This window comes from Pyrgilauda ruficollis, unplaced genomic scaffold, assembly GCF_017590135.1.
Source record: "Pyrgilauda ruficollis isolate IOZ18807 unplaced genomic scaffold, ASM1759013v1 scaffold92, whole genome shotgun sequence".
Taxonomy (NCBI): domain Eukaryota; kingdom Metazoa; phylum Chordata; class Aves; order Passeriformes; family Passeridae; genus Pyrgilauda; species Pyrgilauda ruficollis.
In genome coordinates this window covers 193,609-211,292 of record NW_024531266.1, presented here as the reverse complement: position 1 = coordinate 211,292, position 17,684 = coordinate 193,609, and the positions used below count along the sequence as shown (strand labels likewise).

Here is a 17,684-nt window from a genome sequence, read left to right as displayed (position 1 = left end):
CTAAGAGACACCTTTAGTGCTTTTAGTGGGTTTCTTTCTCCTATGGATTGATGTGTCTGCTAATTACTCTGATTTAAACTTGCAACAGGCCAAATGATTATCAATTCTTTGATGTGGTTAAGGAGCCCTTCAGTGAATCCACATTTGGACATTGCTCTGGGCTTGTACTGAAAGCTCTTTAAAGTCATTCGCCAAAAACTTGGCTAAAAAGTCTAAGGATGGCTGTGGCACATGATGTATCACTTCTTTATTCACAATAAAATGTGCTGTACTTTGACAGCAGTAACCTAATGGACTAGGTACACAGAAAGAGGATCTCAACTCTAAGACTAGTAGATCTCTCCATCAGAAGACAATTCCTAAAAAGACGATGTGCAGTTATAGTCTTAAGTTACTGCCTACTACACAGATAGAAAAATTTGAACTTGGAAAAGAGTCAATTGCTCTGTTTGCCTTTCAGCCCCCAAACCAGACCAAAGCAGTGAAATAAATACATCTCAGATGAAAGTGCAAACATTTAGCTGCATAACATGCAGATGTGAATTGCTGAGCAGATACTCAGCCTTACATATAATTGTATCATTAAGGAAGATTCAGGCCTAGTCGCTAGAATAGTAAGTTTTTCAGGCTAAAAACACTTTCTCAGCTACAGTACTAATTCTTCCACGGCTTCTCCGTTGGTTTTTTTTTTTTTTTTTTTTTTCCTTTTAGTTATTATTAGTATTTATTTAGTTATTATTAGATAGCAGTCATCCAAAAGACAAAATTCTGCTCTTTGCTTTATTTGTACAATGAATTGCAAAGAAAAGTGCCAGAATTTCTTTATATAAGCAAATGTATATTCCAGTCTCTTTATATTTAAGAAATATAATGCATACATTTAATGTCCAATATCACGTCAAGAAAGCAAAGAGAAATATCTAAGTCTGTATCAGTTACACCCCTAGTAATCTGTACTAAAAAAATGTGGGTTTACTCAAAAACCTTTCACTATATCAGAGTGATGATATAGAATGAGATAATCATTCACACTTTACATGAACAGATTAAATGGTATTTCCAGCTCTGTAAAAAAATCCCAAACCACAAAGCAAAAGCTCTTCAGTGTCTTGCTGGCATTGAAGTTCAAATCCCATCAGGACTACAGCAGTGTGGACCCAATCCAGCAAAGCAGTAAAAAACATCTGATTTCAAGCAGGCAAGATTATATATTTAATATGAGAACATGGCTAAGTAATTCTCCTAGCACTGTGAGAGAGTTTAGCACCTCACAGAAATTAGGAAAAAATAATGAAGCACAGGAATCACGGTGCAAAGCAACCTGTGTGACACCACTGGGAGTTTAGGCTGGAACATGAGGGAAAACAAACAGGATTATTTTATGCTTGATAACAAATAACCATTTTATATGTGCTGTTGAATCATCACTACACAGCAGGTCAGTTCCACTGTTCAGTCAGCATAATCTCTGCAAGCTTTCTCCTGTGTGCCAGTATCTGCATTATTACTCAAATTAAAAAACATATTACCTGGTACTTGGGCAAATACAGTCAGTTAGGTTTCAGCACACATCATAAATAAATCCACATCTGATCTCTTAGAGCTCTTACATAACATGAAAACCCTGCTCCCTCTGATTTCTTTATATTGCTCTTTGAAGTCTGTAAGGCCAGTTTGAGCTCAAGGTGATTGGAAGAAACTGAGGATGCTTTGTTCAAAAACGCTTGGCTATAACCCAATTCTGTTTCACTGGAGATCACCAGGAGTTTCATCATTTTGGAACAGTTTGGTAAGAGCCAGTCATTTTTGCTTAAAGAGCAATTTCAGGAAATCAGGCTTTTAATTTTAAATAGCATTTATTTAAAAAAAAAATTTTTTCTTCTAGGAAAAGAAAAATCCCCAAGAAGTTGTAAAATTTAAGTTCAAGGCCTGATATTTACCCCAGACTAACGGAATTACTTAACAGCTCATTACCATGGGACAAATTAATTATATGGTTTAATCGCATGCTACATTATTCGTGTTCTCCTAATCAGATTAAAGACTACATAACAGAGCCTGTACGGCATTTAGGAAGTCATTAACTTAAATAGTACAGTAAGTGAAAGCTAGTAAATGACAGACAAAGCATTTCTAAGTGCATTTCTGCATGACCACTCAGGACTCCAAGCACTCACATACTTGCTCTTAGTTGGTCTGCAGGAAAAGAATAATCTTCCTGACAGAAGGTTTAAAGTAACCACCGCATTTTAATTTAGTGCAGTTCTGTATGTCCTGCAGCTCATGTAAGTTTAAGACATGATGTATATTCATTTATTTTGAGTCTGTAATATGCAGACTGAAGCCAACTTTAAATTTCAGTTAAACTGATGCAGATTTAATACACGAGCACACCTATTCAATACAACTGTTTTTCCACAATAACTTCAAGCAAAATTATCTGTTTAAGAAGTTCTGTGTTAATAAGAAACAGTATGATTGGTTTTCCATGTGTCCCCTCTGAGATCATACCAGCATTGTTCCTTCCCCAATTGGCTGCTGGTTTGGAACTTTAAGTCCACGCAAACCTGAATATATAAATGGTGGGCACCTACCAAAAAGTAGGTTACTGCATTCAACAACTGCTTAAACTACTTCATATCGACACATAGAGTGATTTTGACCTAGATCCTTAACTGTGCAAATCAGCACAAAGTTGAAAGAAGCACTGAATGAAACAAGCAATTGGAGATCACTTGGTATTTTTAAATGTTGTGCTGCCAAAACAAGTTTTCATGAGGTAAGAAATAAATTGTGAAGAAAAGCTGATCTCTATTCAAACCTTCATAAAATTCTTTAAAAGTCTGTTAATTTCTGCCCCCACTTGCGCTGGTAAGACCAAATACAAAATACAAAATACCCAACTTTTAAATTTAAAGTATGTTTTGATGAAGCATCTCACATACAAAGAAAGACTATGCCCACATTTACCAAAGTGACTTAAAAACACATGAGCATTTTTAGATATCATCCTAACAGGATCTCTAAAACCTTCTTCTGAAACAATCAGTTCTGATACACATTTTTATGATACAGCTGTTGATGACAACTTTTAGGCCAAGAGCTGCAGGAGGAATGCTGCTAATTTTTAATTGGAGATTTTTCCAAGGCTAGAGTGTCCAGTATTTCCAAATATAGGGAACCTGACTAGCTTTTTTGCTGATAGAATTTACTGAAAGCCAATCTAATGTACAAACTGTGTACACGGCTTGCTTTTTCAGGGCCTTCAAGTAACTTCTTCCAATCCAAGTTTTGTAACATACCATGGCATTATTTTAGCTGTTTCATTTATCACAGGTCCTAAAAGAATTCTTCCCAAGGAAGCAGTAGAAATGGGGTCTGGTTTGTATCCATGTGATTGCACACACTTAACACACACATGCACACAGGCATATTGGTGTTTTGATGGAATCTGAAGGTGTACCTTCACAAGCACTTAACTCATTATTTATATCCTTTCTCTCTAGATATATATAAAAATATATATTTATATCCTGAGTATTTATATATGAGAGAGGGAGATTCCTTCTTGTGAGGCAGATGAGCATGTGTTAGATCTGACAAGCAGGAAGTACGGGAAGGCTCATGGAAAGCCTTTTTTCCTGTGCTGGAGAGGTAGAAGGGTATGTGCCATGGGATCCAGAACAGCTTTGAAATGCAGCTGATTATTAAGGAAGGGGAGACAAATTTGGATTGCTCATTGAGTGATGAAGCCAGCCTGCCTTTTAAGGGAAATAATCCAAACAGACATGCCTGGTAATCTTTAGAGTTAATGACCTCCTGAACAGTTATTGGTTTAGAGAGTTTACCTCCTAGTAAATCTGCATGGGCACCTGCAGCTATCACAGCACTACAATGACAGCTTCATCTGCAACAGAGATAAAGAGAAATGCCAGGTTGTAATTAGAAATGCACATTGGAAACTGACAGAGCTTTGTCCTGATGCCCATAATTTCCCGTAAGAAAGCTTTACCAATGGAGAAATTAAGAAGTGTCTGTAAAATAAGCCACAGAAACAACCATATTAATTTTAAAGATAATTTGACAGACCAGTTTCTAAAGAGGTATTTTAATGATGCCAGATAGTATTTTCCATCAGCAAATCCAGAAGCAGTCAGCAGCAAGAGTCATGGCATTATCCGTTTAACAGACAGAGAAAGGGACACACTTGGGAAGAGGAACAGCTCGCCTGTATTTACACCTCAGCCTAGCAGCAGAGTAAAGCATGGACTGCAACACCCCCCTTATATACCACAGAATATTACAGTCCTGTGGATACACTTCCAGCCTTCTCAACAACACAAAATAAAGCTGTAGTGGATTAAAAAAATCCCAAACCCAAAACCAAACCCAAACCAAACAAATTGATAGTTTGCATTAAGATTGAAAGAATTGCAATTAAGAGAAAAAGAAGCTCATCTGAAACACTCAAGCAACTAGAAAAGCCATCTTAATAACTGTATAGCTCTTTCACAAACAACAGAAATTAATTGTGCTTTTCAGCTGTGGTAACACCAGTGTAGTGGATGTAATCCTATCACATCACATATACCACTTTTCAAATGTCAGAGACAAAAGCAGTCATAGCTCAGCATTACAACATTTGATTTTAGACATCATACATAAAGCACATCAGCTTTGGACTGATCAGCTCAAAATGGGATACTATGCAACAAACAGGTGCTACAAACAACAGAGCTGCCCAGTGCAAAGCTGGCTGGCTGGCCAAGGGACAGCACGTCCGCCTCCACGGATTTTATGACTTCCTTCTCTGCAGGAACTCCATCACAATACCAACTCATTAAAAAAGTGAAACTTTGGAGTACATTCAACTGTTCATTAAAACTGAGCAATGCATTCACATTTTTCCATTGCTGTTACTGTTATTTTACATGGGAGAATGAGGAAATAGATATTTACAGATAAAATTCACAAGGTACCAGAGCCTGGGCCTTCACCCACAACCACTCAAGTATTTCTCAGGCACAAACCCACTCTGTGCTGTCTATTCACAAATATAAATCCCATACCAAGCTAGATCTCAGACATATCATTCAAAAAAAAAAGGAGCAGACTAAAGGGCAGGACATTGGAGGGACTTTTGTAAAGCCCTACTGCGGGCTCTTCTCATCTAGCACATTATTCAACTCCTCTGAAGTCTGACTAGGAGCCTTGCCCTAGTACACATTTTTATACTAAAGCAGGAAGCAGGACTGCTTGCACAGATGCCTGTCAGCAAAAGTCTTAGGAACTGACTCTCTCCCTTTAATCAGGGAGATTAAAGCAAACACCCTCACATCAGTCAGCCCTGGGCTCTGAATGGCAGTCTCACCCACATGGCCATGTGGAAAGTGTCAGCATGGAAGGGACAGAGCAGGACTGTTCCTTTTTGTAGTTCTGGTACTGAATAAATTTAATTTCACAGTAAGCTGTTATTACTGGAGAGACCAAAGGCTTTCATCTCAAGAAAAACTTAAAAAAAATTAATATAAAAATATATACATAAAAACCTTTTACCTTTTTTTTAAAGAAGTCATTAGCAATCATACCATCTGCTAAAATATGTATGACACTTACCAACCACACCAATCTTGTGACAGCAGCCATGTTCACATAAGTGTGATGAAACTGACTGCTCTCGGGTTCAACACAAATTGTACAGCAATGTTCAATAAAATCACTTCCTCATAGCGTATATTTTTCCTGACATTATTAAAACTGCAGAATATCACAGCAGACATAGTTTTGAACTGCCCTGATGCATAAATCTGTTCTTATTTTTAGTTCATTTGTTGCATACAAATTTTTCTTCAGTAATCACACTTTTTAGCAGGCGAATAGATTCATATACTTGAAAGAATAAAAACCAGTCACACATAAATGCAAAAGGTTTAAATTATCCCCTGGTAACACCATGTCAACATCACATCAAATATGACAAGCACTATGCAAATAGCATTTCCTAAGGGTTGGGATCTTTTGGTCCCTTCTGAAAGTTTGTAAGTATTAGCCTTCATTTACAAACAGGAAACTGAAACACAGCAAGGTTACAGAGGGTGACAGAATCTGAGTGAGCTTGTGGTGGAGCTCAAAAGCAATGCCAGACCCTGTGCCCAAGCTGTGCCCTTCCAGTTCTAAGCTGCTTGCAGAGGAATCAGGAATGGGCAGTTCAGCTATGGATCAAATCACTCCCTGGGCACAGGAAGCCAAGAAAACAGAGCCCAGAGGCAGTTTTCTGTATGGTTGTTTGGCCATGTTTCAGCTATAAAATAACTGAAGTCATTCAAAAACTGTTTTCCAGGTGTGCTGAACTCTGTATGAAAAGACATGGTAACCACAACAAAGAAAGCTTTGGTTAAGAACATCAGTAATGACTAATTTATGCATACTTTACAAGCATTTTTACAAGTAACTTTTCACTATTCTGACCTCATTTTCTTGGTGAAATACATATAGACAAATATCCCTAGCAGAGATCCATGGTGCAATGAAGGAATCTAAAGTTCTACCATCTGGTTTCAGAAACATTAAGAACACAAAGGATAGCAAGTTTTACCTACTGTTATAGAAATCAAAGCTAGAAGTATCTGTAATTTCTCTTCTATTTAATGACAGTACAACTATGTACACTTAGACAGGAATAGCCAGTTCAAGTCTCATAAAACTGCTACAGTACACAGATAGCAGCTGTAAAGTCTCATGCAGCAATTTAACACCAGCTAACAGCTTTTCAGTTTCACGCCATGAGCAGCCACAGGTCTGAATCCCTTATACAATAGATATTTCTGTGATATTCGATTCAAATTTACCCCACTGCATTCTGATTAGACTTTCAGTAATACAGGAAACAACCAATGAATTAGACATGAATTAAAACCAAAACATACGCTCAAATTCAATGACACTTGTGTCATTTAAACCATGATCTGTTATCTACAGTATTCTGATAGGCATTTTCACATCCTCCCTCACTCATAAAATAGAGACATAAATTGTTTCCATAGTGTGCATTTAAAGTCAGCCAATTAATATCCTAAATAACACTCTATATGGGAAATGGCTCATTAAAATGCAGTATAATAATTTTTCTCTGGTAAGGAAAAATGGCTTTTAACCACTTTTAAGAGTCACCCAGCCCTCTGTCTCAAATGCTGGCTACTAGAGATTGACAGAAGGGCTTGAAGTCATCAATTTAATCAGGACTGAATCTGACAGCCTTAATTCATATATCTCCATTGTTTTGGATATTAAAATATGACAATTAGATCCCAATCAGAATTTTGTATAATGCATATTATAATTATCACCTCCTGCAGGAATAAATCCTAGGATCTGTGTGGATTATTTTAGGGTATTACGGGATACTACTGATCAATCTGCTTAGCCAACACTGGTAATAAAATCACTTGCAGGTAAGATAAAAATTATCACACTACCTCGAATGTCAGCAGGGGATGGACAATGCTTCACGCCTCCCTCAGCTCGACTGCAGATCACGACCTTCTCCAGCCATCCCAGCACCTTCATGAAAACAGGAGAAACAGACAAGAGATGAGTTCTGGAACAGCAAAGGTCACCTGCGGTGGGAGGGCAACATGACAAAATCCAGACTGGTGTCCTGGTCGTGCTGTCCCTCAGGGAAGGCCACCGGCAGGGCAGCCTGCGTGGCGGCCCGAGCGCAGCACCTGGGCTTCTCACTCAAACTGCAGCCGGGCCTGCGGCCCGTGCTGCCGAGGGCCTGCCAACCACAGCACCCCCCCTAACCTTGACATTAAAATGAACACATACTTCAAAGGCTAAGAGAGGTCAAGGTCACTGATCAACTCATTCTTAATGCACTGGTGAAAATCAGCTGCCCTGGAAGTAATCTCTGGACCACCAAGAGGATGAGTAGTATCTCACTACCACAACAAAAACAACAACAACAACAACAACAACAACAACTACTACTACTATTACTACTAATACCACTACTACTTTAGACAACAAATTACAGCATAATAACTTATAAACTAGTGAAATTAAGAAAATAACATTTCATTTTCCTCTTAAAGGAACATGTCTAAGTCTTAGGAAGATGGCATGCTGATAAAAAAAAAGTAGTATGTTATGTTCTGAATTCCTAAGCACATTTTCGCTGCCATGATATTTTGGCACAGCAGCAGCATCCAAAAGAGTTTTTAACTAGAAGCATTTCTATGTTAAAGGAAAATAACATAAATTCAACATGGAAAGTTACTTCTTTCCAAGAATTCAAGTCACCTTTTGAAAGCATTTAAAAAAGTCAGATATGGTGCTCACATTATTTGAATAATTCACAATAATCTGGTTTCTAGTGGGTGGGACTACAAAAAGATCACCAGATTTCACAGTATCAAGCTCTTTAAAACACAGGGGCAAAAAAATCAGACTGCAAAACCACTCAAATAACATTTAAAGAACTACTGTGTACATGCAAACTGAATGCCTATGGTCACACTACCGTACCCTGAGCAAGAAAAGAGTAACATTTTAAAAGAGAATTTTCCTTTACTGAGTTAGCACTAGGTGAAAAAAGAGAAGCAAGAATCTTTTTGTACCCCCAGAATTTTCTATCTGTTATGTGTATAAGTTTAATGTACAAATAGATCACTAAACAGTGGAAAGCAAAATATGCTTGTGAGTGAAAGTTTCATCAATATTTCTCTGGAACCCTTCTATAGTGCAATGTGTAAAAGGCTGCCACCTCCGAATTTATACTAAAAAACCCCAAAACAATACCCTCCCCAGCTGCCAAATGAGAAAACCCTTCAATACAGAGAAAAATTAAACAGACTTTTGAAATAAACAGAAAGCCATTTCCATGCAAAAGCATGATTAATATGTAGTACTACTATAAAAAAAATCATCCTATGTGTGGTTATCCAAGTTAAAATCTGTAAGCACAGTTCCCTCCTGGTTCACATAATGAAACAAGTGGATGAAACAAGTCCCTACATTATAAGTCTTTACATTAGTCTACCCCATAATGTGCTCAGCAAAATTCTATTATCACACGTTTTAGAAAGCGCCTGCTCACATTTCAGCAGGCTGAGAATATAACTGATTGTGTCCCCCATTCATATGTAATTCCACAAGGAGTCTTGTGTTAAATTTAATTTCTGATTGTGAAAGAACTCTGAATTTCAGACAGAGTAACTGAGCAGTGAGCCACAACTCTCATTTCCAAAAATAAAAGGACAGCTTAGTGTAGAACAAAGTTATAAAGTCGAAGCCAGCTATTGACTGAAGTGAGCTACTAAGGACTACTGTCAAGTTCCTTTTTCAAAACACTCGCTATGGCACTAACAAGGGGAAATGACCTTTATATGACAAAGTCAGAATCCCATTACAATAGGACAGAAAAAATTATTCCAGTAGTCCTTCCAAAATATTTTGAAATCCTGCTCAGCAGCAGAAAAGATCCCTCAGCTACTTTATGGGCAACAAAGGGAAATGTCCTAACTTCTGATTACCTGATTGTACTCAGAACATTTTGTTTCACTCTTGGCAGCTGTGGCGATGTGCTCCAACCCCTGCTGCTTGCTGCTTGTGCAACAGCCACCCGGGGTGGTTGTGACGGCTACATCTGGCTCACAGATACCAACACAATAGTTAAGGGCCATAAATCTTGCTTGGCACCTAAGGCCTGTGAGTCTTGTTCAACAGCTGAGGGCTACTTGAGCATGCGCCAAAAGAAATACGGCTGCTGTGCAAATATGACCATAAGTCAATCATCTTACTCCATAAACAGTGGACATCCTGAGGCTCGTTCAGCTCTCCTGTGCAGAAGGGGCTGTGTACCAGGACATATGCATGGACACCTGTCTCCACTAATCCTTGGGCGTGAGAGACTTCTTGCCTCAGAAGATTCACAGTAAGTGATTAGTAACATGCTAAACTTTGAAATTTTACCTAAGTGCCATAAAATATTGATTATGCAATTACAATCCTTTAGCCACAAAGTGCTGACCAAGTCTGGGACTAAATCTGGATCCAGCCACAACTGAACTCCCATCAGAAAATTTAGAACATAGGGGAGTCCTTTGAAACTGGTGACTCAACAGCATGGTCTCCCGGACAGTTTTGTCTGACCCCATCCTCTGCGCCGTAAAAAATCAAGTATACTTTGGCATCAAATATTGTTAAACTGCTGACGCATTTACCACCAAACTTTGTTAAATGGCTGTTTTACCTCAATAAAGATTTTGCTACTTCTTTCTTGCAGAGGAAGTGTGTCACTCTATCTGTGGCAGCAGCAAGGGGTGATAGCACAAAAAATGCCGGCAGCAACAGCTCAGAACAGCCATACAAGCACAAAACCAGCTATATTTGCACTTGGCTCTGACAATTCACTGTATGTGAAAAACAGGCATTACTGTACATAAGGTAATAAGCTAGATGTTAAAATGATTAGCAGTCTCCCTTTAAAATGATTCTTGGAAAAACTGCAGCTTTGCAAAAGGGTAACACAGATTAAAGTGAATAAGTGATACAGGTGAAGCTCTTTTTTATTTTTTTTTCAGAGATACATATTTTGCCAGAAGCACATTTGATTACTGTTATCCACAAGGCAAACAAAAGGATTACAGCACTGAGTTGATAGGACCCATCCAAACTAGTTTGTTTCACAAAATAAGAAACAGACCCAGATGCATAAGTGCCTTGATTGGGATGTGAGGATCTTTGCCCATTATTATCTTCTCATTATGTCCTAAGCTAACCTAGCAGAAAATAATAATCTGGACAAATGAAATAGACTTAAATGTGTCAAAAGTTCTTTTGGTCTTCAAAAAAGCACCTAAGGAAAGGTCCAGTGCTGAAAAAAAGCTGGAAAGGTTTTTGAACCTCTCCCATGCAAAATCTTCATGCTGAAGTACAAACTAGTGAAATGTACTGAAAACTGGCTGAAATGCCCCGCTGAAAGGATTTCAATCAATGGCAAAAAGTCCAGCTGAGGCACAGCCACTAAAGAAGCAGCCCAAGAGTAATTGCTACTTAAATCTCCGTTAATGACCTTTTTCACTGACGAGGGGACAAAACAGCGGAAGAGATTGTTTAGAGGTTGTGGGGTCCAGGGGTACTCAAAAGTCCAATGGACTCAAAGCACAACCGCATTAATGAAATCTTGCTCTGAGGACAAGGGTTGGACTAAATGATACTCAGGCATCCTTTCTAACCTCAGTAATTCCATGATTCCACAATTCTGTGTATTTGCATATCTAACTGAAAAGTTGCAGGCAGCAGACAAAAAAAGAAGAGGGTATAAATTACATGCTTTGGAAGAAAGAGTGCAAAAAAACCCCTATGATTGCATGGAACATTGAAAAGGAGTGGACTATTTCCAAGCAGACATATGATATGGATTCAGAAGTCCTACAAGATTGTCCAGGAGTTCCTGCTTCTCCATTAAGCTGGACTACCAACAGAGGTGTCAAAGGACTCCTGGCACCTGTGAAATCTGGCACCTATTTCCAGAGCATTTGTGCTTCTCAGATTTGATCTAAGGAATCCTAAGTATCTCTTTATTCTATTTCTCTTGTATTTTATTTCTTTCCATTTCCAGTTAAAGCACTACCCTACATCTTAACTCAAAGGAAAACAAAACAATCTGTCTGAGATGTATTCTAATTTTATCTGAAAAGCACTTTATTTCCCTAGATTGCATGAATTATGATACGTGACACTTGCTGAGAGTCTTGAACTACTTTTTCCTAAACCTTTTGAAAGTATTTATCTCAAACAAAAGGAAAAACGGACTCTTCACATGCACTTCTGATTCATTCCAAACATTTTATGGCAAGTTGAACATGAGCCAGTAGTGAGTGCCCTGGCAGCCAGGAGGGCCAACTCTGTCCTGGGGGCATCAGGTACAGCATCACCAGCTGGGCAAGGGAGGGGATTGTCCCGCTCTGCTCAGCACTGGGGTAGCTCATCCTGAGTGCTGGGGGCACTTTTTGGTGCTACAGTGTAAGAATGATTGTTTATCAGATTGTTTAAGTGTGTCCAGAGAAGGGTAACCTGGACTGTGAAATCCCTTCAGGGCAAGACTTATGAGGACCATTTGAGGTGACTTGGCTTGCTCAGCTTGGAGGAGAGACGGCTGAGGGGGCACATGGCAGCAAGATACACTTTCCTCCTGGCAGGCAGAGAAGGGAAGTGCTGGTCTCTCCCTGGTGACCAGTGCCAGGACACAAGGAAGTGGAGAGAGGCTGCACTGGGGAAGTTCAGGTTTGACATTAGGAAAAGGTTCTTTACTGAGAGCATAGCTGGTCACTCCAACAGGTTCCCCTGGTCAAGGCACCAAATATATCAGGAGTCCAAGGATTGTCTGGACAAGCTCTTGGTTATATGGTTTAGTTCCAAATGGTCCTGAGAAGGGCAGAGTTGGACTCCATGATCCTTATAGGCCCCTTAAGACTTGAGATATTCTGTGATTCTGTGTTTTTTCTCAGGTTTAAACTTCTCACCTTCAAACTTGTAATGGGGTTTCCCATTCTAAGCTAAAATAATGTTCTGCAACTGTGAACTCACTCCTTAAATTCTCTCATCAACTTTCTCCTCTGCACAGGAATTCCCTAAATTGCTTCAAGGAAACACTAAGAAAACACATCAGAACCTTCCATCATCATTCCTTTTTTCTTCTATTCAGGTACCAAAAGCTTTGAATCTGTTTAATCTTTACACTTGTCCCACCAATCTACTCTGGACAAGTGATCACATTCTAGTTCCAAATCAGAGTTTCCCCCCGCATCCCCCCCCAATCTATTCATATCTTTAGGAGTCTAACAATAAATCTTGCCCTTCATGGTTTAAATACTTCACTGAACCACATTTCTGCCCTTACAGACTTGGCAGTCTTTGCCTCTTTGACATAACAATAACCGGAACATTTTCTTAGCAGCACCAAGCTGAGTAACAACTGATTCATTTTTGGCACTCATGGTAGGATAAAAGATTAATTTATGTTTTCCACTGCATTATGGTTACAAGTGTATATGTGGACAGAATAGCTCAGGAGGTCTACACTGTGGTGCAAGGCGAAATATAGGAATTAATACACTTCTTTGGCCTTTTAAAAGAAACCACCAGTATTGTAAAGGATGCAAACAGAAATCCAAGCAATTTCACTTGAAAAACAACATAGCTCTTGTGCTATCCAGAAATTCAGACTGCCTTCCTTAAGTGAAATATGTCATATTCCCAGCTACAGCTTCTTCTTGTGCTGGAGGAATGTTATGAAGAATAGTTTAGTCAATGTTTATAGAAAGTATTTTGAGATCTGGGCTGCTGGAAATCCAGAACTCTATTAGCTGAAACTGTTGCTGACATATCAGTAACTTAAAAGGAAAAGTCTGTTGATAAATTAACAGGAAAATGACAAAGACAAGATTAGAAAAAGATCTATTACTGGATTATTGTAGACACTTCTTATGTCCACACTTAAGAGACTAACTAACTTCAAAAGAGCATGGACAAAAAAATGTTGCTTGAAGTCTGGAGCACCTTTTTATAATAGCCAGTTAATTAAGAAAAATATATAATGGATTACTGTACCTGGTCATAATCCATATGTGGCAGAAACAATAAGCACTAGATTGCTCTTTAATGAAACATAAGAGATATTGAGGAATCAAAAACAGAAATAAGAAACAAAAAATCTGTTACAAGGCTGAAACAAAATGAAAACTGGAATTTACTAGAAGATAAACAATACTACTTTTAAAAAATCTCCATCATTTTAACTTGCTTTTCAAGTAAACAAATTACTGGGCACAAGTAACTGGTGATCTGTGTAACAGAAATGGAGAAAATCAAGCAGTGCAACACTGTTAGACATTATCTGGTTCAATCCCCTTCTTCACAGCCAGATCACTTAATGCAATTAATGCAATTCAATTAATCTCCTTTTTGATTAAACATTTCTCAATAGGCACATAAAATGTCAGTTGATATGGCAAAACAAATCTATTAATACTAACAAAAGCAGGAATAAAAACTGTGGTTCACGGAACTAAGACTGTAAAAAGGGAGAAGAAAAAAATACAGAATTTTTGAAAAGCAAATACAGCATAATCAGAAAATCACCCAATAAATGTATGTTGCCAAAATTGTCACTGCTCTAAGAAAAGACATAGCGTATAGAATGACTTGGCAAACTGTTAATACAGAAACATACAAACAGTATTCATTGGATCAAAAAAGGTCATGACTAACCAGCACAGCGGGTAAACATTTTATGCTTTGAACTACAGGGTTTATAATTCAGAGATACAAATGTTATCTTAGGCTTACTGGTGCCTTAGTATGTAACTCAGGCAAAGATGAAACCTCCATGGCTCCCATTTCCCCTCTACTTTTTGAAATGGTGCAACCTTAGCACATCATTCTTGAGAACAAAGGAGAGAGATTTAGGGGATAGCAGCAAATTTACCTTATCTCCATCACTGCTATGTTTGAGTTCAGTTTGGCCATTAAATCTTGTAGCTGCTACCCCAAGCATTCCTAATGTTTAAATGACCGGCCTTGTAAGTTCTACAAATTGGTCACATTCAAACAAAATGTAACCTATGAGCAGTCACTTTCTTCAACCTTCTCTTCACTCAACAGCAAATACAAAAAGCCCACTTTGTTGTCATATCCCCGAACAGCTACTCAGTTTCCTGCCTCACTATCACTTCATTTTCCTCAAAAAGGCTAACATTTGCCATTTCAGCTTAACAGGGTTCAGATTTCACTGACACAAGAAATGTAACTCTTCATTAGTTACTGACTATTTTGAGTTTCACTCAAAATTATGTAGCACAATGGACTGATCTTTCTACACTTCTGAAGTATGTTCTCAGCTTTTCAGTCCTGAACTGCACTTCCTCAGAGCTTCTGCAGTCAGGGGAATCTGGACATCACTTGGCTACGCAGAGCAATGCCTAAACCCTACATCACTGACCATACAGCTTCAAGGTCTGCGTGACTGCTGCTATCAAGAAGGAGCCCCTGTGAAGAAATTAAGCATTAAAGAAAGGGGTGTACAGAAGTTTGCTAAGAAGAAAGGTGTTGAAGTCAGCCAGGAGTGAAAATTGTGGCTGGAAAGTACACAGGCATGTAGGGCTGAAGGGCTAAAATGCAGCCCCTTCCACCTACTCTAGATGCCCAGCCAGGGGTTGAGTTAGGCATCCAGGCCTCTCCAGATGTTCCTGCAATACGCTGAGATACTTGTGGCTTCAAATACTGCTGTAATATGAGTGAATGTACTAATCATGTTCAAAATAAATATTTTGTTATTATAAAATGCTGGTCTTAATTTTGTTCATCAACAATCACCACTGAGGTATCATGTGACAGGCAAAAAGAGTCACTAAGTTCTACATCTTAGTTGTGACTTTTCTATTGCCCTCTGTTGCAAGCTACATATGTACTTTATATATTTTCATATTCTAAATATATTTCTATTGTGGTAATCCTCCACAATTTTGGAAAACAAATACTCTTAGTGCTATAGAGCTGTCTAACAAAGCCACAGGAGCCATATATGTTATGGCTTTTAATAGCTGTTTTCCAAACTCTAAAAATTGCTGAAGAAGAAACATTTTTTATTGGTTTTAGTCTTCTCTTTCTTCAAGCTTTCAAAACTTCTACTTTCTAAAATCTAAATCTGAAGAGTAACCCTACAACAAAGAAGCTAATAGATCAGGGGAAAAAAAATCTTTTAAAGGTCTCAAGCAAGACACTCAACATTTAATTTCAGAGGCCAACGTTTCTTCTAGGGAGATCTCCAATCCAATTCCTTAACTCAATGAAGATTATACATGGCATTACTGACCTGCATCACCCATGGAAAGAGAGACCTAGAAGAGATATTCTATGTCTCACATTCTGAAGCCTATACAACAAGGACACTTTAGAGTAGATTTTGTATTTTCCTTCCATTCTATTTTAAATATACTATTATTTGATTATTTATTGGATCAATAGAAGGAGGAACACAGCTCCAGAATTCCTCCATAGAAGTCAATCACAATAAGGCACTTGGGAAATCTGAGCATTTAATGCATACCCTTCCATTCATCTTTCCTAAGAATGCCTGGGCTTGCATCAATGTATATATTTAAATTAAAAGATTTATGCATAAAATACAAGTTTCTGTTTCATGTTGCAAGTTCTTGTCATCGCCATCATTTACGTTCTCTTAAATTCTGCTTCTGATTTTCATGTACATTTGCATCCACACTGCCTCTTTAGCTTGAAGTCTTTTTGATAAATCTCCGAGAAAGAACAAGACAACGTGTTATCTAGCCAATGAAAAACTGAGTTCAACTAAAAGACCATCAGTATAAAAAACCTAAGGTTTCTTTACCTGTGGCTAACTAAGGAACAGAAAGTATCATTAGCGGGAATTTTTTTGGGGATGGGGTAAGAATTTACATAGGAGTGGGATGGAGAATTCCTCCAGAGTCTGTTTTACCTCAGGTTTCAAGTGAGAACACATATCTTGTGCAATTCAAATCTTCAGCCAAGTACTTCTCCATTGATTTAGGCTTGTTTTTCCTTCTAAAAATATTAAATCAACAATCTTAAATCAGACTCAGGAATTCAAAGAGGCCTATTTTCAGGGGTTGGCAGGAACACCACTGATGGCAGGACTCAGCTTCCAGCCTGTAGCCAATATTAGACTGAATTAGGAATATAAATTTACTTATGTATTTACATACCTATACTTTTTTCAAATAGTTATTTATTGCCAACTCTGTCATATTTGTTTATACAGTCCACAAGAGAAATACTGAATAATTGCAAAAGACAATCAAGTAAACTCACTTAACACTTTCAATTAAAAGAAGTAGAGAGGGCTTCCTCTTCCCATTTCAGTATGCAGACATCATAAAAGCTTCACTGAAGAGATTCCTATATGCCTAATCAGATAATCTCTAATAGCTTCCTTATGACATAATTATACCTTGATGGTAAATGATGTAATTAAAAACAAAGGGATTTGCAGTTTTCTTGCATTTCTAAAGTATGTTTACTAATGTGTTTGTGAATTTAATTGCCTCAGTATAGAAGTGACTTGCAAGTTATCAAGGACTTCCAATTTTCTTTAAAAAGAACCTAAACAAAGAGATGTGGGTATTTTAGTTCTGCCTAATCTCAGGTTATTTCAGAAGTTTCATCATAGTGGATTAACTGATGCTGATAGTAAGTGAACAGATGTTAAAAAGAATGCTTCTGGGCATAACAACTACAGATTCCCACAAAGCATGTGAATTTATACAGATGCAAATTATGTTTCCTTGTTCTTTCATTTAATGGCAAGTTTAATGCAGAGTTCAATTCACCCCTTTGCCCATTATTATAAACTTCAATACTCATTTTCCATTACTGAATAATTAAATTCATGACGCTCTAATTTACCTTGTCAGTGTTTAAGAACCTAAATGAAGGGATCAAGGGTTTCATTTGTTACAATGTGAGTCTTTGAAAAGATTATTTACATGCATCTATTTCTGTAAGCAGTTCTGCACTGGGCACAAAATAAAATTAAGTCAACTTTCTGGAAATAAAACCTGAACATGATTTAAGAAAAATAATGAACCAAACTCAAAATGAAAAACTGACCTATACAGATAAAC

General features: G+C 37.9%; 1 protein-coding gene across 3 annotated transcripts in view; it reads right to left on the bottom strand.

Annotated features, from left to right (window-relative positions):
* The window catches only part of GHR (growth hormone receptor), a 115,072-nt gene that overhangs the window by 66,115 nt on the left and 31,273 nt on the right, over window positions 1-17,684 (bottom strand). For all 3 annotated transcript variants that reach the window (XM_041489297.1, XM_041489295.1, XM_041489296.1), the window contains exon 2: window positions 7,476-7,560. The gene's annotated coding sequence lies outside the window, so the exon portion shown is untranslated. The remainder of the gene's footprint in view (window positions 1-7,475; window positions 7,561-17,684) is intronic.